This window comes from Manis javanica, chromosome 17, assembly GCF_040802235.1.
Source record: "Manis javanica isolate MJ-LG chromosome 17, MJ_LKY, whole genome shotgun sequence".
NCBI lineage: Eukaryota > Metazoa > Chordata > Mammalia > Pholidota > Manidae > Manis > Manis javanica.
This window is the reverse complement of record NC_133172.1, coordinates 15,985,440-16,011,713: the sequence shown is the minus strand read 5'-3', so window position 1 is coordinate 16,011,713 and position 26,274 is coordinate 15,985,440. Positions and strand designations below refer to the sequence as shown.

Here is a 26,274-nt window from a genome sequence, read left to right as displayed (position 1 = left end):
AATCATTAGACTGTGTTTATAATAGCTTAATAAGAGAGTTAAGTTAGGCACTTAGATAGTAAAGAAGCTACCCTTGAACCTTTGGTAACCACAAATCTAAAGCCTGCAATGCCAATAAGTACATATGTTTCAATAATCACCCTAAATGTAAATGGACTGAATGCACCAATCAAAAGACACAGAGTAAAAGAATGGATAATAAAGCAAGACCCATCTATATGCTGCTTACAAGAGATTCACCTCAAACCCAAAGACATGCACAGACTTAAAGTCAGGGGATGGAAAAAGATATTTCATGCAAACAACAGTGAGAAAAAAGCAGGTGTTGCAGTACTTGTATCAGACAAAATAGACTTCAAAACAAAGAAAGTAACAAGAGATAAAGAAGGACATTACATAATGATAAAGGGCTCAGTCCAACAAGAGGATATAACCATTATAAATATATATGCACCCAATACAGGAGCACCAACATATGTGAAACAAATACTAACAGAATTAAAGGAGGAAATAGAATGCAATACATTCATTCTAGGAGACTTCAACACACCACTCACTCCAAAGAACAGATCCACCAGACAGAAAATAAGTAAGTACAAAGAGGCACTGAAGAACACACTAGAACAGATGGACTTAACAGACATCTACAGAACTCTACACTCAAAAGCAGCAGGAAACACATTCTCCTTAAGTGCACATGGAACATTTTCCAGAATAGACCACATACGAGGCCACATAAAGAGCTCAGTAAATTTAAAAAGACTGAAATTCTACCAACCAACTTCTCAGACCACAAAGGCATAAGACTAGAAACAAATTGTACAAAGAAAACAAAAAGGCTCACAAATACATGGAAGCTTAACAACATGCTCCTAAATAATCAATGGATCAATGACCAAATGAAAACATAGATCAACCAATATATGGCAACAAATGACAACAACAGCACAAAGCCCCAACTTCTGTGGGATGCAATGAAGACAGTTCTAAGAGGAAAGTATGTAAGAATCCAGGCCTATTTAAAGAAGGAAGAACAATCCCAAATGAATAGTCTAAAGTCACAATTATTGAAACTGGAAAAAGAAGAACAAATGAGGTCCAAAGTCAGCAGAAGGAGGGACATAATAAAGATCGGAGAAGAAATAAATAAACTTGGGAAGAACAAAACAATAGAAAAAAAATCAATGAAACCAAGAGCTGGTTCTTTGAGAAAATAAAATAGATAAGCCCCTAGCTAGACTTATTAAGAGAAAAAGAGAATCTACACACATCAACAGAATTAGTAGTGAGAAAGGAAAAATCACAACGGACCCCACAGAAATACAAAAAATTATTAGAGAATACTATGAAAATCTATATGCTGACAAGCTGGAAAACCTAGAAGAAATGGACAACTTCCTAGAAAAATACAACCTTCCAAGACTGACCAAGGAAGAAAAAGAAAATCTAAACAGACCAATTACCAGCAAGGAAATTGAATTGGTAATCAAAAAACTACCCAAGAACAAAACCCCTGGGGCAGATGGATTCAGCACTTAATTTTATCAGACATATAGAGAAAATATAATACCCATTCTCCTTAAAGTTTTCTAAAACAGAGAAAAGAGGGAATACTTCTAAACTCATTCTACGAAGCCAGCATCACTCTAATACCAAAACCAGGCAAAGACCCCACAAAAAAAGAAAATTACAGACCAATACCTCTGATGAACATAGATGCAGAAGTACTCAACAAAATATTAGCAAACCAAATTAAAAAATACATCAAGAGTATCATACACCATGATCAAGTGGGATTCATCCCAGGGATGCAAGGATGGTACAACATTCAAAAGTCCATCAACATCATCCACCACATAAACAAAAAGGACAAAAACCACATGATCATCTCCATAGATGCTGAAAAAGCATTCGACAAAATTCAACATCCATTCATGATAAAAACTCTCAACAAAATGGATATACAGGGCAAGTACCTCAATATAATAAAGGCCATATATGATAAACCCACAGCCAACATCAGACTGAACAGCGAGAAGCTGAAAGCTTTTCCTCTAAGATCGGGAACAAGACAGGGATGCCCACTCTCCCCACTGTTATTCAACATAGTACTGGAGGTCCTAGCCATGGCAATCAGACAAAATAAAGAAATACAAGGAATCCAGATTGGTAAAGAAGTCAAACTGTCACTATTTGCAGATGACATACTGTACATAGAAAAACCTAAAGAATCCACTCTAAAACTACAAGAACTAACAGCTGAATACAGCAAAGTTGCAAAATGCAAAATCAATACACAGAAATCTGTTGCATTCCTATACTAACAATGAACTAGCAGAAAGAAATCAAGAAAACTATTCCATTAAAAACTGCATAAAAAAAATAAAGTACCTAGGAATTAACCTAACCAGGGGTGAAAGACCTATTGTGAAAACTACAAGACACTCGAGAGAAATGAAATAAGACAAAAATAATGGAAATCCATCCTGTGTTCATGCGTAGTAAGAATACTGTCAAAATAGCCATCCTGCCTAAAGCAATCTACAGATTTGTGCAATCCCGATCAAAATACCAATAGCATTCTTCAACAAACTAGAGCAAATAATTCTAAAATTCATATGGGACCACAAAAGACCCCAAATAGCCAAAGCAATCCTGAGAAGGAAGAATAAAGCTTGGGGGATTATCCTCCCCAACTTCAAGCTCTACTACAAAGCCACAATAATCAAGACAATTTGGTACTGGCACAAGAACAGACCCATAGACCAATGGAACAGAATAGAGAGCCCAGATATAAACTCAAGCATATATGGTCAATTAATATACAATAAAGGAGCCATGGATATACAATGGGGAAATGACAGCCTCTTCAACAGCTGGTGTTGGCAAAACTGGACAGCTACATGTAAGAGAATGAAACTGGATTACTGTCTAACTCCATACAGAAAAATAAACTTGGAATGGATCAAAGAGCTGAATGTAAGTCATGAAAACATAAAACTCTTAGAGGAAAACATAGGCAAAAATCTCTTGAATATAAACGTGAGCAACTTTTTCCTGAACACTTCTCCTTGGGCAAGGAGAACAATGCCAAAAATGAAGAAATGGGACAACATCAAACTAAAAAGCTTCTGTACAGCCAAGGACACCATAAGTAGAACAAAAAGGCACCCTACATACAGTATGGGAGGATATATTCATAAACGATATATCTGACAAGGGGTTAGCATCCAAAATATATAAAGAACTCACATACCTCAACATCCATGAAGCAAATAATGCATTTAAAAAAATGGGCGGAGGATATGAACAGACACTTCTCCAAAAAGGAAATTCAGACGGCCAACAGGCACATGAAAAGGTGCTCTACATTGCTAATTATCAGGGAAATGCAAATTAAAAACACAATGCGATATCATCTCACATCAATTAGGATGGCCAACATCCAAGACAAGGAACAAATGTGGGTGAGGCTGTGGAGAAAGGCGAACCCTACTGCATTGCTAAGGGGAATGTAAGCTAGTTGAATCATGTGGAAAGCAATACAGAGGCTCCTCTAAAAACTAAAAATAGAAATACCATTTGACCCAGGAATTCTACTCCTAGGAATTTACCCAAAGAATACAAGGTCTCAGATTCAAAAAGACATATGCACCCCTATGTTTATCGCAGCACTATTTACAATAGCCAAGATATGGAAGCAACGTAACTGGTCATCAGTAGATGAATGGATAAAGAAGATGTGGTACAGATACACAATGGAATATTACTCAGCCATAAGAAAACAAATCCTTCTCTTTGCAACAGCATGGATGGAGCTAGAGGGCATTATGCTCAGTGAATAAGCCAGGTGGAGAAAGACAAATACCAAATTATTTCACTCATTTGTGGAGTATAACAACGAAGCAAAACTGAAGAAACAAAACAGCAGACTTACAGACTCCAAGAAGGGACTAACAGTTACCAAAGCAGAGGGGTGGGGGAGGGCAGGTGGGAATGGAGGAAGGGAACTGAGGAGCATTATAATTGGCGCACATGGTGTTGGGGTGGTCACGAGGTCAGTGTAGCACAGAGAAGACAAGTAGTGACTCTGTGGCACCTTACTACGTTGATGGACAGTGACTGCAATGGGGTGTGTGTTGCGGATGTGATAATATGGGTGAAGATAGTAATCACAATGTTTTTCATGTGAAACCTTCATAACAGTATACATGAATGATACCTTAAAAAAAAAAGAAAATATCCATGATTTATTTCTATTCATGTCAAAATCACAGGAACTACTAATATTACTATGGTTTTTGCATATACCATAGTAGGAAGAAATGCTAAATTTCAGTTAGAGGTAACTATATATAAAAACGTATTTTTTCTTCTCATCCAAATTCATACTCCCAAAATTCTATTCAAAGGAACCCCAAATTAGCAACCTCCGAGTTACAGGGATCCTTTAAACATGATGTCAATCCTTTGCTCAAATCATCTCATTCAGAATAGAATGGTTTTACATCTCATTCAGAATAGAATTCAAAGTCCATACCAAGGCCCACAAGACCGTAGGTCATCTGCAGTCCACCGTCCCTCCCACCTCCACCTCGCCAACACACTTACATCCTGCTACTTTGCTGATCTACTTTCACACAGTTCCCTCTTTGCTCATTCTGCTCCGGCCACAATGGCAGGAGCCAAGAAGCTTCTAACTCAGGGACTTTGTTCTTCCTGTTCCTTTTGCCTAAATCTTTACTTTTTCCCTCCCTTTCTTCAGGTCTTGACTAAAATATCACCTCAACAAAGAAGCCTTCTAGAACTTCCCTTCATAATACCACCACCTGACATTATATATATTATAACCACTCTTTTCTCTATCACACTCTCTAGAATATAAACTCCAGAAGAACAGAGTTTTAAATGTTCTCTTCAATACTATAATTCTGGCACTTGGACCAATGCTTAGTATAGTGCTCCTCTGGCTCCCCTGCTTTATCCCAAATCTCTCCTCTGCCACCTCTCCCTTTCCTACAGAGGGAAAGACCTTTCTGTTTTTCCCAACATTGTCTCTGCAGATGGTGACTGCAATCCCTTGCAAGGCTCCAACTACTATTTCAGTATGGACCGATACCACTTCTGCATATTTAGCCCCTGTGAAGCTCCCTGTCTGATTCTCTCTTCTACTAGATTCTACTTTGTGGAAGTCATTTATGGATATATTTTAGCACCACTTTTTGACTCTGACTTCTTGGTAGATGACATAATTATCAAACTGCAGCACCTGGCTAACTAAGCCTCTCTGCACAAATCAGGATATAAAAAATGTTGGACAAAGGAAAAATGCATGACAAACTGACAAAAAAAAGTCACTGGTAGGTAGGTATAAAGAAGATTAGTACTTAAAGGGGAGGCAGTGCAGATACACAGATGCATGCCTGTGCACACACACAAACACACACCAAGTATATTATTTTGCGGTGATAATAGAAAACATTTCAATGAGTCTAAGAGGGAGAAAAGCTAAAAAGGAATTGAATCCTAAATACAGGTAAAGGAGTTTCCTTTGAAGGAAAGTTGTCTTTAGAGGGCACTCTATATTTGAAATTAAGAGAAATTAAAAGAAGAGTGGTAAGTGACAGAATGAATGAAAATGGTCATTTCTAAACTCATGTAAAGGACTTAGTTTTTCCCAATGGCCTTGGGTTTTATTGGGAGCTTCCATGATTATATCTCAAAGGTGCTGTTTCTCCACTGACCAGCAGAGTTATTATCTGTAATGCTTTGCTTGCTTCTGTCCTATTATTTCTCACTCACCTGAACACAGTCCTCTTATCAGCTGACAACGACCCAGGGCTCTTTCCCTTGTAACAACAATAAGGAGATAACTTCAGGCTTAGGAATGTTAAGTCCTGCTCACAAGGAGAGAATATGGAACATGGTTATGCTGTTGGGTAAATCAGATCCAGAAATAAGACCCAGTCCTTGATGGCCACAAAAGGGACACCACTACAGGAACAGCCAAAGAAAGAAGATGAAGCTTCTGCCACAGCCAGTTGGAGCAGACCATTTTCTTCTCTTCATTTCAGTTCAAACCATTTATATGGGGATAGGGAGCAGAAATTCACCTGAGAAATTCCCAATGAAAGAAAAAGATACTCCAAAGAACTCTAAATTATCGGCACAGATGCCCTTACCCACGGACACCAGGTTGCTGTAGTTCTCCAGCATCACATCCCTGTACAAGTCCCTGTGAGCAGGGTCCAGGCCCTCCCACTCCTCCTGAGAGAAGTCTACGGACACATCACTGAACACCACTGATCCCTGAAACAGTAAACGTGTGTTACTGGTGTAACAAAAGAAATACTTAGAGACTATTGTGTTTGTATTACAGGGTAAAATAAATGAGCTATCATATTGGTGTTAATGAGAACCACTACCTATGTATCTCAAAATAGATGCAAGAGTATTCAGTTCATTTTACATGAAAAAATCCCAACTGAATTTCATCAAGCCTATGGACTTAACTATCTATTTTCAGGCAACACTTAAATGATAGAGGTGCAACCAGTGAATTTCAAACAATGGACGGTAAACCAGTTTTTTCCTTTTCTACCAAAAAAACTGCAACAAAAAGATATGGAAGGGGCATCTGCAAAGTAAAGAGACTTAGTGACATCTCAACCAATTGCAGTGCATAGTTCTTATTTCGATTCTAATTCAAATAAATGACTTTTTAAAAACCAGACAATTATGAAAATTTAATTGATGACATTTACAAACTATTTTTAACTGTTTTCAGATGCAACAATGACGTAATGGTTGTTTTTAAAAAGTAATCTTTATCTTTCTTTTAGAGATGCATACCAATTTGCATTTGCTTCAAAATAATGCTGTTTTGGGGAGTGAGGATAGGGGGGTGTGCACACAAGATACAGGTATTAGTACCTAAAACAAGACTGAGCTGATAATTATTGAAGTTAAATGGTAAGTATATGGTAGTTCCTAATACTACAAGACTTTCCTATATCTGAAATTTGTTATGACAAAGTTTTTTAAAAGAGGGATAGTAGTGAATAGCTACAACAGAATATTTACAAGGTCTCAATCATGTGTATAGCACTTATTTAAACAAAATTGTGGTACAGAAACCCTAATTCATACATATCTTATAAAGAAATAACTAGAAAATGTCTAAAAATGACTTAATCAAACATAGTGAAATAGGAATTTTAATTTAAAATATGATAAATTCCATTGACTTAGCTAAAAGAGACAAGGGTGTCTTCTTTCAGGGAGTAGCATGAGGTGGTGGCTCAGGGCCCTTGTAGTACTACCTGAACTTGGACAATTTACAATTTGACAAACATTTTAAAACAGCAGTATCTCTGAAACAGCATATAGCTGAAGTTTCTCATAAACTCTAGTTCACTCTGTTACAAGAATGATTTCCTATTAATACAAGTTCTTCAATAATAGTTTTCCTGATATCAGAATTTTCTACATTATAGGTATTACCAGACAATACTTAGAAGGTTCTTCCAAGAGCAGATAGCATGATCTCAACAATTCATGAATTGGCTGAACTCACTGTAAGCATCCATCATCCTTATCCTTATTTCTGAGATAAAGAAAACTGGTGATTCACACAGAAATAACTTATGCCCCACATTTCCTGCTCCACCTCAGACAGGACTTCACGTGCAGATGCCCTAATGGAGTCACAGTGATCTGTCTAGATCTGTCTCAATCAGCTGCCAATTCCACAATCCTCCAAGCCTCGTAAACCAGCTGACCTTGCAACAGTCTAACATTTGGAGCTACCAACACCACCTCCCATCCTCTCTTACTGGTGATTACTGATCTGTGGAGATAATCCTGGCTTTTCCATGTGTGTTCCCAGCTAAGCAACTCATACCTCCACTTCACCAAATCACTATCTAGACAACACAAGTTCATTCTACAGATCTAACCGAGAGCACATGTCCTCTCCATCACAGTTCCTGGGAGAGGGCTGAAAAAAGAGAGGCACAATTCTTTACTGAAGGAAAATATTAATGTGGGCCAAAAGAGGGGTACTTGGGAATGGGATGGGATTATCTGATGAGAATGAGAGGAAATGGTGACCAGGATCCTTAAGGGGAACCCTGATAAACCAGGAATATCAGGAGAAGGAGAGCAAATGCTCACATGTCCTTTTAAATTTTTGTTTGTTATTTGTTTTTTAAGAACTGAATGTCAGGAAGGTCAGAAAAAGCATCAACTCACCTGGGCCATGGCTGTCAGTATTGCAGGAGAGGATCAGTCCTCTTTGGGGCTGTTTTCCTGAAAAAGGATAGTGTTCTGAGAAGACAGGAAGGAGGAAGCATGGGAATGCTCTGGAAGTCACACTGGCTTTACAACTCTGACTGACCAGGTGCACTACCTTCACCTCCCTGGGCCTGGTAACTCTGGCTAGTGGAAGAAGGAAATAAAACCTACTCCTTCAACCCCAGAAACTGCAGGTTTTAGCTGCAGCAAGTTGTATTCTGGCTACTACATCCAAAGAAAAACAGATGCAGATTGACTCTCCTTCACCCAAGCAATCCAGGGTCCTGCCTCAGCCAAGGGATTCAGGCCCCACTTTGCCCCACTTTACTAAAGATGATCTGAACTCAAGACAGCGAGCGCTGCTATGACCTGCCCTGAGTGGATCCCTCCTCTGCAACCTCACGCCCAAGCCATATTCACCCAGATGCTGTCCTTCGGCTAGGAACACAGTGCATCCTGATCAAGAAGGTCTAAAGACTTCTTAAGTCTTCTTCTCTCTCCAACTCCAAGACACTCAATCAACTTCTACCACCAACCTCACCCCTACCCAGCCCCAGCCACACAAACTTTACAAAACCTCTAGCTGTTTTGTAAAAAAAAAAGAAAAATAATTAACTCTGCTTACATATTTATGACATGCAAAACAATCAGCCTGTCAACTTTTATAACTTTTGGGTAAGATGTTTTTTACCTATGCATATTTATATAAATTTCTCTTTTTCAATGCTTTAATTTGCTACACTTAAATCTTCAGTCAATTATTTTATTTTGGTATAAGATTATTTGGTAAAAGACTGTGGTATAAGATTACAGATTATGATTTTATTTTAGTATAATTTATGATTTCAGATTCCTACTTAACTTTTCCCTCTAAGGCTGGCTACCTAGCTGTATGAGGCATACAAGAATAGCATTTCATGGAACATAAAATGCACCATTATTTTATATGCCACTGCTATGTTGTCTCTTCCTACATATATATATAACCATAACAGGATTACACACAGCAGTAATAGTAATATAACTTCAGGTTCAGTTCCCAGACCCAATTCTAATCTAAGTACATGTGTGTGGGGGGGGGTCTTCCCACAGATAACACCAAGCAATTCTTGAACACCAGTAGGGGTGTCTGAGAACTCAGCTCAATTCTGATGCCATCTGCCTGGAGACAGCACCAGATTCCCTGGATTAGGGGCACCGTTCTACAAGATTGCCCTCCACCCGCAACTCCAGACACCAGTTGCAAGCCCCAGGCAAAAGCCTATGCTTTTGACCTACCAGCTACAGATTGAAAGTTCCCATGACCTCCCCCTTAGGTTCAATTAATTTGCTGGAGCGGCTCACAGAACTCTGGAAAACACTTAATTTTACCAATTTAAGAAAGGGTACTGTAAAGGATACACGTTAACAGCCAGGTGAAGAGCTACAATAGGACAAGGTCCCAAATAAAGGAGCTTCTATCCTCGTGGAGCTTGGGGCGTGGGCTTGGTGGCACACGGGAGCATTCTGGTTCCCCAAGCGTTGAAGCTCACAGAGAAGCAGGATCCACCCGGGGAGAGAGCAGTGAGCTCTTCTGGGGTTCATGAGAGGGCTTCACTGCATAGCCATGATTGACTAAATTATGGGCCACTGGCTGATTCAACCTCCAGCCCCTGCCCTCAGGTGGGGTCCAAAAGTATCTCATTAATATGACAAGGCACCCATTTCACCTTTAAGACTCTGCAATGTTTTCAGGAACTGTGGATAAGATCAAGTATACCTGGGAAATATTTGGTTACATGAATGACCAAATATGTATTTATGACTCATTCCATCACAGCCACTAAAAAATAAAAAAACTATATTAAGATACAACCTGACTTCAGATATGCTGATTGAGAGGGAAAAAAAACCCTCATCCTTGGGGAGGAAGTCAACTGGCCACAGAGAAGCTTGTCAGAAGTTATGGGGAAGAAAAAAGCAATTGTTTCTGAGTTGTTTCCTATCAAATAGTATTTTTCTAATAAGTTAGAAAAAATATTAATACTGGTGATAGTACCTTCTTTCTGATTTTCTTAGTGTGAATGTTTCTAGTATTTCACTAATAAGTATTAGGTTAATTTGTTTTTGACTTTTTAATACCGAAATTTCCAAACATACACAGAAGTAGAATTTAAATAGTCTCAAACCCGTCATGTATCCACTCACTAGCCTCACTCACTGTCAAGTCACGGCCAGTGCTCCTCTACCTGGACTCTCACCAGTAATTTTAGGTTAGCTTTAAATTTTTTTGAACATCTTTTACTAAGATATGCTTCACATACCATGTAAGTCAGACACTTAAAGTACACAATTCCATGTTTTCTAGTATATCTAAAAATCACAATCTAATTTTGGAACATATCCACTAAAAGAAACCCCATGAACAGTCACTCCTCATTTTCCCTAAACAAACACTAACCTACACTCTACCTCTATAGACTTGAATATTCTAGACATTTCATATAAAAGGAATCATACAACCACAAACACCTTTTGTGACTAGATTCTTTCACTCAGCATATTTTCAAGGTATATCTATATTGTAGCATGTATCAGAACTCATTCCTTTTTATTGCCAAATAACATTCCATTGCATAGATATGTCATGTTTTGTTGCTCTATCCATCAGTTGATGAAAGTCTGGATTATTTCCATGTTTTGCCTATTGTAAATAATATTACTTGAACAGTTTTACAAGTTTATGTGTGAATATATGTTTGCATGTATATCTCTTGGTATATACCTAGGAGTGGAACTGTTGGACCATATGGTAACTCTTAACAGTTGAAGAACTGCCAAACTGTTTTTTGAAGTGGCTGCACCATTTTATATCCAACCAGCATTTTCTCCAAATCTTCACCAACACTTGTTATTATCCGTCTGTTTTATCATAGCTGTCCTGGTAGGTATGAAGTAGTATCTCACTGTGGTTTCAGTTTACATTTTCCTCATGATTAAGGATGCTCAGTGAAACTAGCTTTTAAGAATCCAGTTCTCTGGAATGTTTTTCTACTACAATTTCCATTATACTCCCTTACTTTCCAAAGGCATTCCCATTCACGCTGGAATAGGCAACAACTGTTTCCTATTTAAGGAAAAGAAACTGAGGGTGTGATAACATTTCGAATGGCTAATGGGAGCGGGAAACCACTGGAACTTTGCATGGTTTTGGCCTGGAGAAGGAATTGAGGAAATGAGGATATAAAGAGCTTAGGCCCCAAAAACAGTGAAGAGACTGATGCTCACCCTAATTCTCTTGAGTAAAATGCTAGGCTTTCAGTTAAATTTCTCACATGCACCACCCAAATTACTTTAATTCAGAGTAAGCCTCCTCAAATTGCCAAGGGCTTATTTTGCAAAAATATACCTTATTATAACCCTCCTACTTTTGCGCCTAATTTTTAGGTTAAACAGAATCAGAAAGAAAATTAATAGCCTTATGGAGTCACCACTGGAGTGTTCACTCACTGGGTAATCAAGCTAATATTTAATGGCTGTAGGTACCTGTCATGCTCAACCCAATTCCTGAGGAAGAAGGTACCCACCTGAATGTGAAATTTCTTTTAAGTTTTCTCAGTTTAAAAAGGCAAATTTTATTTATTATTCCATAATTGTGTTTATTGTAGAAATGCCTCAAATTTAATTACTTCCTCAATTAAACGCTAACCTATCAAGTATGATAAAATTATAAAGGTTGAAAAAATCCCTTACCATTAACAAACAAGGAAAATCAGTGTGAACACAAAACCATAATAAGAAGACATTTGAAATTCTCCAAAAAATAGAATAGAAGGGAAAACTTCCAAACTCATTCTATGAAGCCAGCATCACTCTAATACCAAAACCAGGCAAAGACCCCACAAAAAAAAGAAAATTACAGACCAATACCTCTGATAAACATAGATGCAAGAATACCCAACAAAATATAAGCAAACCGAATTAAAAAATACATCAAGAGGATCATACACCATGATCAAGTGGGATTCATCTCAGGGATGCAAAGATGGTACAACATTAAAAAATGCATTAACATCATCCACCACATCAACAAAAAGAAGGACAAAAACCACATCATCATCTCCAGAGATGCTGAAAAAGCATTTGACAAAATTTAATATCCATTCACAATAAAAACTCTCAACAAAATGGGAATAGAGGACAAGTACCTCAACATAACAAAGGCCATATATGACAAACCCACAGCCAACATCATACTTAACAGCGAGAAGCTGAAACCTTTTCCTCTAAGATCGAGAACAAGACAGGGATGCCCACTCTCACCACTGTTATTCAACATAGTACCGGAGGTCGTAGCCACGGCAATCAGACAAAACAAACACATATACAAGGGATCCAGATTGGTAAAGAAGAAGTCAAACTGTCACTATTTGCAGATGGCGTGATATTCTACATAAAAAACCCTAGAGACTCAATTCCAAAACTATTAGAACTAATATCTGAATTCAGCAAAGCTGCAGGATACAAAATTAATATATAGAAATCTTGCATTCCTATACACTAACGATGAACTAGCAGAAAGAGAAATCAGGAAAACAATTCCATTCACAATTGCATCAAAAAGAATAAAAAACCTAGGAATAAACCTAACCAAGGAAGTGAAAGACATACACCCTGAAAACTACCAGACACTCTTAAGAGAAATTAAAGAGGACAATAACAAATGGAAACTCATCCCATGCTCTTGGCTAAGAAGAATTAACATTGTCAAAATGGCCATGATGCCTAAAGCAATCTACAGATTCAATGCAATCCCTATCAAAATGCCAACAGCATTATTCAACAAACTGTAACAAATAGTTCTAAAATTCATATGGAACCACGAAAAACCCTGAATACCAAAACAATTCTGAGAAGGAAGAATAAAGCAGGGGGAATCTCGTTTCCCACCTTCCCTACTACAAAGCCACAGTAATCAAGACAATTTGGCACTGGCACAGAAACAGACCCACAGACCTGTGGAACAGAACAGAGACTCCAGATATTAACACAAACATTTATGGCCAATTAATATATGATAAAGTACCCATGGACATACAAAGGGGAAATTACAGCCTCTTCAACAGATGGTGCTGGCAAAACTGGACAGCTACATGTAAGTGAATGAAACTTGATCTCTGTCCAACACCATACACAAAAGTAAATTCGAAATGGATCAAAGCCCTGAATGTAAGTCATGAAGCCATAAAACTCTTCAAAAAAATAGGGAAAAATTTCTTGGACATAAACATGAAAAACTTCTTCATGAACATATCTCCCTGGGCAAGGGAAACAAAAGGAAAAATAAACAAGTGGGACTATATCAAGCTGAAAACCTTCTGTACAGCAAAGGACACCATCAATAGAAAAAAAGACATCCTACACTACGGGAGAATATATTTATAAATCATATATCCGATAAGGGTTTGACATCCAAATTATATAAACAGCTAACATACCAACAACAAAAAAATAAATAAAACAATTAAAAAATGGGCAGAGGAGCTGAAAAGACACTTCTCCAAAGAAGAAATTCAGATAGATGGCCAACATGCACATGAAAAGATGCTCCAAGTTGCTAATCATCGGAGAAACGCAAATTAAAACCACAACGAGATATCACCTCACACCACGTACGATGGCCAACATCCAAGAGACAAACAACAACAAATGTTGGCGAGGATGTGGAGAAAGGAGAACCCTCCTACACTGCTGGTGGGAAGGTAAATTAGTTCAACCATTGTGGAAAGCAGTATGGAAGTACCTCAAAAAGCTCAAAATAGAAACACCATTTCACCCAGGATTTCCTCTCCTAGGAATTTACCCTAAGAATGCAGGAGCCCAGTTTGAAAAAGACATATGCACCCCTATGTTTATCACAGCACTATTTACAGTAGCCATGAAATGGAAGCAACCTAATTGTCCATCAGTAGATGAATGGATATAGAAGATGTGGTGCATATACACAATGGAATCTTATTCAGCCATTAAAAGAAAACAAATCCTATTATTTGCAACAACATGGATGGAGCTGGAGGGTATTATGTTCAGTGAAATAAGCCAGGCAGAGAAAGACAAGTATCATAGGACTACATTCATCTCTGGATTATAAAAACAAAGCAAAACCTGAAGGAACAAAACAGGAGCACACCTGCAGAATCCAAGAATGGACTAACAGTCACCAAAGGAAAAGGCACTAGGGAGGACTGGTCAGAAGGGAGGGATAAGGAGAAGACGCAGCACAATTAGCACACATAATGTACGGGGGGTGTGGAGGGAGGGCACAGGGAAGGCACTATAGCACAGAGAAGGCAAGTAGTGATTCTGTACCATCTTACTACACTGACGGACAGTGAATGTAATGGGTTATGTGGGGGGACTTGATAATGGCGGGAATCTAGTAACCACAATGTTGTTCATGTTAGTGTATATACTAATCATACCAAAATTAAAAAAATTAATAAATAAATAAAAACACAATGATATATCAGAACACACCAGTTAGGATGGCCACCATCCAAAACACAAACAACAACAAATCTTGGTGAGGATGTGGAGAAAGACGAACCCTCTTATGGTGCTGGTGAGAATGTAAATTATCAATTAGTTCAACCACTGCGGTAAGCAGTTTGGACGTTCCTCAAAAACTAAAACTGGAAATACCATTTGGCCCAGCAATTCCACTCCTAGGAATTCACCCTAAGAAAGCAGGAGCCCAATTTCAAAAAGACACATGCACACCTACGTTTATTGCAGCACTATTTACAATAGCCAAGAAACGGAACCAACCTAAGTGTTCATCAGTAGATGAATGGATAAAGAAGATGTGGTATGTATACACAATGGAATATTATTCAACCGTAAGAAGGAAACAAACGCTACCATTTACAACAACATGGACGGAGCTAGAGGGTATTATGCTCAGTGACATAAGACTCCCAGAGAAAGACAAGTACCAAATGATTTCACTCATCTGTGGCATATCCAACAAAGCAAGAAGTGAAGGAACAAAACAGCAGCAGAGTCACAGAACCCAAGAACGCACTAACAGTTACCAAAGGGAAAGAGACTGGGGAGGGTGGGTGGGAAAGGAGGGATAAGGGGATTAACGGGCATTATGATTAGCATACATAATGTAGGGGGGCCACAGGGAAGGAGGTATAGCACAGAGAAGACAAGTAGTGACTCTATACCATCTTACTATGCTGATGGACAGTGACTGTAATGGGGTATGTGGTGTGGACTTGACAATGGGGGGAATCTGGTACCACAATGTTGCTCATGGGATTGCGTATCGATGATACCTTAATAAAATAAATACATAAATAACATCATTCCCTCTGGAGAATGTAGACTCTTTCACTTTTTAATGACAGTCCTAATAAACAACTCTAAAATTTTTTATTCAAAATATAATAATAAGAAAATAAAATAAAAATAAAAGACAACAGTAGTCCCTTTCTCCCGCCTGCTGTTCTTTAGGGCACTGGTTCTCAACCAGGGCAGTTTTGCCCCTCAGAATCCATGAGGTCATGTCTGGTGACATTTTTGGTTGTCACAGTGGGGGTGCTACTGACATCAAGTGGGTACAGACCAGGGACACTGCTAAAAACCCTATAGCACACAGGACAGTCCCCACAGCAAAGAATTTTTCCACCCCAAGTGTCAATACCACTGACAAACCCTTCCAGTAGTATGTGATCAAAAATCTAATGTGATATAATTGCTATGCATATATCATCTCTAGGACATATAAGAAACTAGTAAGATTGACTGTCTCAGGGCAGGGGAAGTGAGGGTTTGGGGAAAAAGAGAAGCGGTAGGGAGACTTTGATTTTAAATACACACACACACACACACACACACACACACACACCGGTTTGTGCTTTCTGAATTTTGTATATGTACATGTCATCTATTCAAAAAATAATTTTACAATAACCAAAAAGTGGTCCGTGTGGCTCTAGACTATTATCTCAATAGACTACCATCAGCTCACAGAGAATTACCAAAAGTAAAACAAAAAGAATGTGGCCTATCATGTCGAGTGAATCCTGAAAGAAGAGCTAGAAAATCCAGGTTTTCTTACTCCAAATTGTGGAACAGAGCATGTCACTAGACCCAGAGAATGGTTCCTTACTTACAGAGTGAGGATAATGCGCCCAACTCAGAGCACACTGAACTGTGAAGACCAAATGCAGTAAAGGAGGTGAAATACTCTATGAACTATTAAAAACTATACAAAACACTATTATTTTTTTAAAAAGGACCTAGTATTATGAAAGATTAAGACTAAAAATGTAGATGAGACACTTTAACATTATTCCCTTCCTAAATTACACATCATTTCATTATCACTGCAGCTTTAGGAGTTGTTGCCTATCCACTGCACTGAAATCTTCTATTTATGCTGCCTCCCTAAGATCTAAGTAACTCAGGGGAAGGTCTTACGATAAGCCACACAATCTGTAGGTGCTCAATACTTATTTGATGATTTGCATGATTACACTAAATGTTAAGATGAAAAAACTTCTTCTTGAATCACTCGATTTGCTACAAAATAAGCAGAGGTGAGGAATCTTGACTCTGCTAGTCTTAACAATAATAGTATGACCGGCTGCCTTAGCAGAGAAAAACATTAATCACAACAAAACCTGTGTAATTTAAGCACCAACTCTCTTGCCTAACAGCTGGGCCACAGGGAACAGGCCAAAGAGCTAGGTCTCTTACTCATGAAATTACTGTCTTGAGAATAATACTTTTGGTACCCATGTGTTTCAATGTCAAGGATAGCCAGTACGTAGGGGTTGCCAGTAAAAATGATCAATGCTAATGATGGTGCTAAGTTCTCCAGTTTTAGCAATTCTGAGCAGAATAAAGGAGCACAAGAGCAGAATGAGTGAGGCGTCAGTCACCAGAAAAGAAAAAGGAAACTGGAGGTGTCTTACATGATGTGCTTGTTATGCAGGATGAAGGCATGTTCAGTGTTGCCGTCCTCAGAGTAAATGGAGCCCATCCTGCTCCTCTCAACTACAGAGCAGAAGTACCGACGGGGTGGAATGTCTTCATTTATTTCCACCATGCTGCCCATCTGGAAGAGAGCCCTCACCCGGTCTTCTAGGCGGAAAGCTCACATCTCCACGGTCAAACATCAGGACCAAGTGCTGAGCAGAAAAGAAAAAAACAGGTGGCATCAACCATGGCCCCATCATACCAGCACAGCCTGGCACACAGCGTGTTCATCCGACAAACCTGTACATGACAACAAAATTAAGAGAAAAATACCCTATGTTATGGCTCCCATCAAATAAGGTCTCTTTCCCATGAAAAGACTGAAACCCTCAAGGAAACCCTTATCACAATGGTGAAAGGATCGGCTAACTCAAAAACTCACAATCCCTGCACCGAAACTAGGTGGTACAAGAATAAAATTTACATTACTTCCCATGCTTATCATTCACTATCATTGGGTGGCCCTGCCCTCAGCACCAAAACGGAGGAGCAGTATCTTAAATTTTTTGCATTATTTCTCTTCCCGGATACCCACTTCAATCCACTCCATGGCAGAGTATACTCAATGAACTGTCATAGTAATTGCTAAATGACATAAGTTTGGTCATTGGTATTTAATAACAGAGCAATTGACATTTTTCTATGGTGTACTTTTTTCATACTGAAGCACAGTTAAAAGAAATGCTCTGGGAATGAACGCTCATAATTCTAACTCTGCTCACTAAAGCACTATTCCAGTTAATCTGTAACATTATATTCATCATATCAGGGCAAGGAATTTAGATCTTGAAAACAATTTATTCAAATCTATCTTCAAAGACCAACCACCCTTTCAATAACAAAAGGACTCAAAGGTAACTTGGGATGCCAAAGGCAAACCAACAAAAAACCTGGGAGTTTCCCTCCCTGGGTCTCAAGCTGCAGTAATTCTACAATCTTTCTAGATATTCTTGCTGTTAGAATCAGATTCCAACTTCTCATCAGGTATGTCTACACCATTTCCAAAAAGAATCTGGGTATCTGACACACATCAAAATACACACACAAAGCACAAAATACACATCAAAAAGCACACCGTAGCATTTCCATGCTTGAAAATACACAAGCTATAGAATTCACTTTGGAATTCAAGGCCCTGGGAGATGCAGCGTCCGCAGACACGGAAGGTGGCCTAAGGGCTGAAGGGGGCAGGGGGCAGCGGAGGGGGCGTATACTGTCGGGAGGGGCCGCCTGACAACTGCTTGAGGCTCCCTTTTCGAAGGCAGTCAAGCCTACGTTGCCAACCCCGGGCAAAAACATTCAAGGTTTCCGAATCCTTCGAGTGCACACACACGGCCGCCGCTCCGCTTCACAGTCGGCCCACGCTCGGCGCGCAGACCCCGCCACGTTCCCGGGATTCGTCCCCAACGACAACACTCCGAGCTTCCGGAAACGTCACATCCGGCGCCCGTGGACGCCGTGGACGCGGACTTTCTCCTGCACTCGGGAGAATTTAGGACCCAGCGGGGCTCGTACCGCCGCCTGAGGAAAGTCCGGCCACTGGGGAACGAGCGCGGTGACGGCCGTTTGGGTCCAGTTAGATCGAGGCGGTAGCAGGGGAACCGAGCCGTTAAACGGACTGATACTCGAGCCGTTAAACTTTCCGTTTTAGAATTATTTTGGTTGCGGAGGTAGATAGCCGGCTAGATAGCCTCTCTGCCACACTCACAAAAATCCAGCGTTCAAGGAGGCATTGCTGACCCGAGTCCTGCCTCAACTACCCACGGTTTCTAAATCGGGCGAAGGAAAACTAATGAAAATTTCCGCTTGTTTTTGTTACTCTCTACACAAACTTGGTGGCCTGAGGTATTCAGCAGTCCCATTTACTGCCTAGAAGAGAATTGAAGACTACATTTTTAATATAAGAACACCAATAAAACAGTGAAAATGACTGTTTTTTCATTAAGAGTCACTGTGAGGTAACGCGGACGCAAAGATCTGTTTGACAGTTCCTGCCTCTGAGACGGTTATTTACAGCAAATTCAAATAGTGGCACTTTCTGCGTGTGGATGTGTGTATCCACGAATGTGTGCACAGCTTCTTTCCAAAATGGCCCTTCAAGACAGCTAGTCATTCAGTCTCACGGGACTTTGTATATAACCACTCTGAATGTTTGTGCTTTGGTTTACAAGTTAAACTCTATGGGGATACTTGACACCCTATGGTTTGGAAGCCTCTCTGTATGTTTATGTGGTGACATGGCTTGTCCTTCACCGTCTAGTTTAAACCCCCTGCTCAAGTGTTAAACATCCTCCTTCAGGCCAGTGTCCAGATCTCTAATTTCTCTCACTCCCTACTGTGTATATTTTTCTTTGCTGTTCCTGAAGTGATTCTGTGTCGTCATTGGCTTTTCAGACAGCAGTGAAAAAATTCAGCAGGTGGATACTTTTATTGTGGAAATACAGGCAAAAGCAGAGCTGGTGGGATGGGGAGCAGGGGCATCTGCTTCCATTGAGCACTGTCTCAAAAAAGTAGCTCTTTTTAAAATTATGTTAAAATTAACAAATTAACAGAGTTTGCAAACATGCTGGATGTTAAGACTGTGATAAGAAGGCTTTACAATGCTATGACTGGGAAACATGTAGGCCCAGGTGCTGGCAGTTCTCAAGCTGACTAACAAGATACAGGAAGCAGGACCTGGTCCTTTCAGGGAGGAAGTCTGTGAATACTGACCAGTGTTTGGTCTCTCGGGCAAGTGGTCAGCAGTCTTGGCTTTATAGAGACCAGAAACAAGCAAGAAAACCCTGGCCTAGGTGACCATCTCACATTCTTCACTTCCTGAGTAACTGGGATGTTAAAAAGTAGATAATTTTGTACACGCAACCAGGAAATTAAGGCTATACAGGGAAGGTATTCTGTCAGCAAATAGGGTTCAGCAGCTCACCTGATAGGCAATGGCCAGGCTAGGAATAACAGTCTCCATATGACCTCTCGCATACTTCAGTGTTACTCCCACGCTCCTGAGTGCTTATTCCTACCTGATCATTCCTGGAGAGCAGCAAGGGACTCCAGAAGACGAAATTCCTACCTTGATATATGACACCAGGTTATAGCAAATAAGTCCAGATGAGATTTCTGGGGGAGCAAAAATAAGGGACAATTCCACGCACATGGTACTTGCCTACGATTGGGTGATGAGTGCCACACCTGGAGGGGCAATCTCAGTACAGGAACAACCTTCATTCTTACGTACTGCATTCTTACAACAGCTCATAATTTTTTAAAACAAAAATCCGTTCTATTGCTCTAATAGAATTGCTTGGAGGGTATAAAGTGGGAGCACTTATTACCCCCAATTACTTTCCATGGCACTGGGAATTAAAAATTCCAAATTCCTTACCATTGCGTCCAGTGTGACTCAGTCCCTGTTGTCTCTGTGACCTTAAACCCCCTCTCCTCCTGCTTGCTCCTCTCTAGCCACACTGTCTGAACATCTGCTGCTCCACTCAAGACCTTTCCACAGTTTTGTCCTCTCCCTGGGATGCTCTCACGCTGATTTTCACCTGGCTGGCTCCATCTGCTCATTCGTATCTTGCTTACATGTCTCTTCTGAAAGATAACTTCTCTGACCACCCATTCTACGTAGCCCCCCAGTCATCCTGTCACCTGGTCCTGTTTTAGCGTTTTTCAACGTCCTTACCACTCTTGGCTATGATCTGGATTGTTCACTGTGTCTTCTTCCTCTGAGAAAGTAATTCTCAGGAAGACAGGAAAACTTCTCCCGACTTGCTTACAGCTCTATCCCCGGTGCCTGGAACATCCCAGGACCCCAGATGACACCCAATAAAGATTGTCGGATGTTCACCTGATGTTAAAATAAGTGTTGTCTCACTACAAGGATGGGTAGTCAATTATGGTGATAATTGAGATGAACAATGAGAAACCCTGGCCATTATGCTCTTGGGACCAAGTCTTCTCTACCAGGCAGTTAGAGCCTCATTGACAGAGCAAATTATTGAGTACCTATCACATTCATGGGTCTGTGTCAGGCAATAGTTCTATAATAATGAGCAAGAAAAACTCCATTCTTGTTTCAAAGCCCACATGGACAAGGGCTTATAGCGATCAAAAGGAAGAAAATCTTGACCTTTTAGGCCATCATAGAGACTTTGGCTTTAACTCAGAAAAATGAGGAACCATGGAAGGGTCTGAGCAGGACAGAATCTGCCTTATGTTTTGAAAGGATCACTCTGGTGGTTATGTGACAAATTAGAGAGGCAAGGGTGCGAACAGGGACGCCAGTTAGGACTGTAGTTCACAGGGTACACTGGGGAGACCCCAAGGACACCCCAGCAAATTCACCAGGGTGCCACAGGATACTTCAAAACCTTGAAGGGTTCACAGCATTACGTGCCATCTGTCAGATACCATGTGAGCTTCTAGCAGGTTCAGTAGTTTACAGACTGAACATAGAATCATGCTATTGTCCTTCAGTGCCATCATATTGTGAAGCGGGTTTTTGGCAGTAGCTGTCACAGAAAGCAAGTACTGTTTGAAAATCGATGTGAAGCACGAAATGAGACTGGCAGGTCAATTTAATTCTAAGGTTTGGGAAGTTGTACAGTGCCCAACAATCACACAGTTTCCATTAACAAGATAACTGGGGTTATTTAAGAGTGAAAAAGTTTTCCTTTTATACTATTATTTCTTAAATGTCTACTTAGTTGTTATAATGTACTGTATTACTGGAGCATTATTTCCTATGGCTGCTCTAACAAATCTCCACACCTTGGTGGCTTAAAAAAACAAATTACTTCTTATTGTTCTGAAGGCCAGAAGTCTGGAATCGGTTTCACTGGGACAAAATTAAGGTGTCGTCAGGTCTGCACTCCCTCTGCAGGCTCTCGGGGGAGAGTTCATTCTTCGCTTCTTCCAATTTCTGGTGGCTGCTGGCATTGTTTGCCTGGTGACTGCAACACTCCAGTCTTTGCCTACATGACCACATTGCCTTCTCCTCTTCTGTCTGTATCAGATTTCCTTTCACCTCAATTTCATAAGGACACGTGGTTACATTTAGGGGTCACCCTGAAAACCAAAACGAAGGAGAGCTTCCCCATCCCAAGATCCTTAATCTAATCAATATGCAAAGACCCTTTTTCTAAATAGGAGTAATATTACAGGTTTCAAAGATCAGGACTGGATCTCTTTGGGTGGCCATGACCCATCCTACTACAAGGATGAATACTTGTTAGCTTGTTGGCACCTAACAACTTAATAAATGGAACTATAAAGTATTTCTTTTAGCCTAGAGGTGAGACACCAAAGGCTCTGTGAATCTAAAGTTGGGGAACCTCTGAGGTAGGAGGCTCTCCCAGTAATCCTGGCAGAAAATGAGGGGGCGTGAACTAGAGTGGATGGGGAGAAAAGTGATTGGACATGGGAAAGTTCTGGAAACAACTGCAAAGTAAGGCCGATGGAAATCGATTATTTCCTGGATATGTGGTTGGGAGGGGGAGAGAGGAGTCAAAGGACTTTAAATGTTTGTGGCCTGAGCAATTAAAAAACAGGATTACTATGAACTGACATGAGGAAACCTGAACATGGACCAGGTTTTTTGCTGGGGAGGAGGACAGATTGTAGATTCCATGTTGTACATGTTTAGGAAAGGAGATACAAAGAGAGAGAAAAGACGGAAGGAAAAGACACATTTTTTTCCAGACTCCCCATGTGCCCACAGGCTTATTCCACCCCTTGTGGTGGCTAGATGTCCCTCCACTCTTGAGCTCATTATGTTGTTGTGTTTTGACTCCTTCAAAACCTGGACTGAGCAAATGCAGACGTGAAGTGCCGTGTCAGAGGAGACACAGAAAGCCTCATCTGACCCAGAGTCCTAACAGGAGAGGGCACGAGGAGCTCTGCTTTGGGGGACTGAAAATCACAGGACCCCCACCATGGAAACTAAGTACGTCATATGAAGAAGTGGAATTCCAGAAAGATGGGGTCAGGAGCATAGGTTTTGAATCTCCCCAAACCCTCCCATGGAAATACACCAACCAAAACCCAACACCCACGGGCAGCACTTAGCATGAAACCAGGAAACCCAAACACGAGTGTGGGGCTGACCACCACCGCCAGGCACAGACCTTCCTGGAATCTCAGTGTCTGCTCTAGAAGAAGTGGCAGACAGGAGGATGGGCATGAGGGCCGGAGGCCTTCAAAGTGCCAGCAGGTAGCCACTGGGAAGCCCTGTGGGCCAATTTGAGAGCAGCAGAGACTAGGAGAGGTTTCCCCAACCTCAGAGTGAGTTAAGTCCAAGGGACCCAGGACAGAGTCCACAGGGCTGGAGTAATCCAGCCCCTCTACATCTCAAAACTGAGTGGCCAGACCTCCTTTCCAGGCTGTGGCCCACACAGAGCAGAAGCTTCTCGGAGGAACACCTGACACAAAGGGAAATATCTTGATAAAAGCTGGGGAGGAAAGCAGAGCCAGGAAACCTCAGAAAGCAAGCCACCATGTTTTCTTATTTATTTATCTATTTTTTCTAATTTAGTGGGCACAGAGTTTCTGTTTGGGATGATGAAAAACTTCTGGAAACCATAAATGCTACCTAGGAATGTTTGCTTTTGCTTGACCTATTTCCATGAGAGGGTTTGGAGGCATTCAAAAACTGCTGCTGCCTCCATCTTTCTGAAGACCTGTTCAATCTTTTGACATAATTATTTTAAATGTGGAAAGTGGTGATGGCTGCACAGTCCTGTGAAGGTACTTAATGCCAGTATTGTACACTTAAAAGTGGTTAAAATGGTCAATTTTGTGTTGTGTCGATTTTGCCATGATAAAAAAAATGAAAGAACAACATAAATCAGAATGAGATAAGATGATAGACCTCAGGACTTAATTTAAACATTTTTTTCAATTTTCAGAAATGAAGCCATAATTAAAAATAATGCCAGAGTGAATGAACATAAGGGATAATACCTGAGAGAAACAAATAAGGGAGAAAATGTTTAAAAATGAAAAGAAGATAAAAGAATTTTAGTGACATGGCAATCTAAAAGGATTGGTAAAAAGGACAGTTCTGAAGAGTGATGCAAATACACCCAAGAATTTCATATCCCATAAAGTGACATTTCAAATCAGTGGGACAGTAAGTTAGTCAATAAGTTGTGATACACAAACGTTGGGGTATAAATAGTTTCTCAGGAAGGACCCAGAGTGTGGCAAAAGTCGCTATGTCTAAAGAGGGAGGGAAATGGGCGGCTGTGGGACTCGGGGAAAGGGCATATTTCCATTGCTTTCCTTTTGTAACTTTCTAGTGCTCTAGCACATGAATCTATTACCTCTCAAGTCTGATCTCTGAGTGCAAACCCCAGCTCCTTCCGTTACCAGCTCAAACTTGGGCAAATTCTCTGCAGTCTCTAGGCTTATCTCCTTATCTGTGAAATGGGGTGAATAACTTAGCCTGGTGTTGCCTGGCACAGAATAAACTCTCAATAAATGTATTTTACCAGTGGAAACAACCCAAATGTCCATCAGTAGATGAATGGATAAACAAAAATTGTAGAGCCACACAATAGGGTATATTATACAGTCATAAAAAGGAATTAAATGTTGACGTGGTACAACATGGGTGTATTTTAAAAACATTCGGCTAAATGAAAGAAGCCAGATTCAGAAGTCACATACTGTATCATTTCATATATATGAGTGAAATGCCTGGACATGCAAATCCACAGACAGAGAAAACAGAGTAGAGGCTGCCTGGGTGTGCAGAAAGGAGGGAATGAGGAGTGCCTGCTAATGTGTAAGGGGGGTTCTACGGGGAACGATGAAATTGCTATGGGTTAGATGATGATGATGCTTGCACAAGATTGTGAATGTACTACGTGCCACTGACTTTACAGTTTCTAAAGGTGAATTTTATGGTACATGAATTATGTCTGAATAGAAATGTTTTAAAATGTAAATTACCAATTTTCCCATGGTGCTGACCTGCTGTTCACCCTTCGACCTCTCCCCACTCCATTCCCTTTCATGTCTAGTCCTGTGCCCTCCCTGTGGCTGCCCCCAAGGGCCTTCTAAGGAGCGCCTCGGATCATTCTGAGCCTTCAGCCTCCAGTTGTTGGCAGGGCAACCCAGCCCGCACACACTGCCATCGCTTGCACCCAGAAGAAATAGATACTTCCAGGGAGATTTTTCTTGTGAGCTTAGGTTGTTAGTGATGTTCAGACAAGGCTGCATGCACCAGGGTTGATGGAGGATGACCGGTCCTGTCAAGTTAACATTTAGGCCCGTCCCAAAGTTTGATCTGGTCCACCACGAAGCTCTGGGTGCTGTGCTCTGAAAGGCAGGTTGGCCACCTAAGAGAACCTAAACACGGAAGAGTTCAGAAGCAATAGATAAATTGAGGCCTTGCCCCTCCCCATGCAATGTGACCTCAGTCCATGGCTGAACCTCACTAGTGAAGTGGCACAGTGATACAGACAATACTGTGCTCTTGGACCTGGTGTGCATGTGTTGAGTAAACGGTGATTTAAATCCCAGGCCCTGCTCTGACTGGGGCTCCTGCCACAGCAGTTTGTGGGGCTCAGCCCCTGTTATCAGCTGCCCCCAGGATAGCTCTTGGCCACTGCCATTCATCTGGCAGATTCCCCTCCGATTTGTACTCACCTCCCCCAGCCATAATCATACATGGATCAGGCAGCCCAAAGTTTTGGAGTTGTGTCCTGAATCCCTTGTTTCTAAAATACTTACCTGGTGATCATGAGACATGATGTCAGCCCTCATGAGAGACTCATGGCATTTCTCCTGGTCAATGTAGACACATCTCCTGCCATCTTCAACTATTCAAAAATCAACCCTGACCTTTAGTCCTGACATTCTTCTTACTTCTGCCATTTCCCGCATGCCAGCTCCTTTTTATAAACCTGTAACCTCTCCCCCCACCCTTTGGCCTTCCTGACCCTGGGC

The 26,274-nt window shown here is 40.6% G+C and overlaps 1 protein-coding gene across 1 annotated transcript in view; it reads right to left on the bottom strand.

Annotated features, from left to right (window-relative positions):
- The window catches only part of ZNF875 (zinc finger protein 875), a 69,985-nt gene extending 50,893 nt beyond the window's left edge, over positions 1-19,092 (bottom strand). Inside the window, 4 exon segments of the mRNA XM_073226196.1 lie at positions 5,803-7,999; positions 8,254-8,310; positions 17,262-17,477; positions 18,401-19,092. The gene's annotated coding sequence lies outside the window, so the exon portion shown is untranslated.
- Between the last annotated feature and the right edge of the window lie 7,182 nt (positions 19,093-26,274).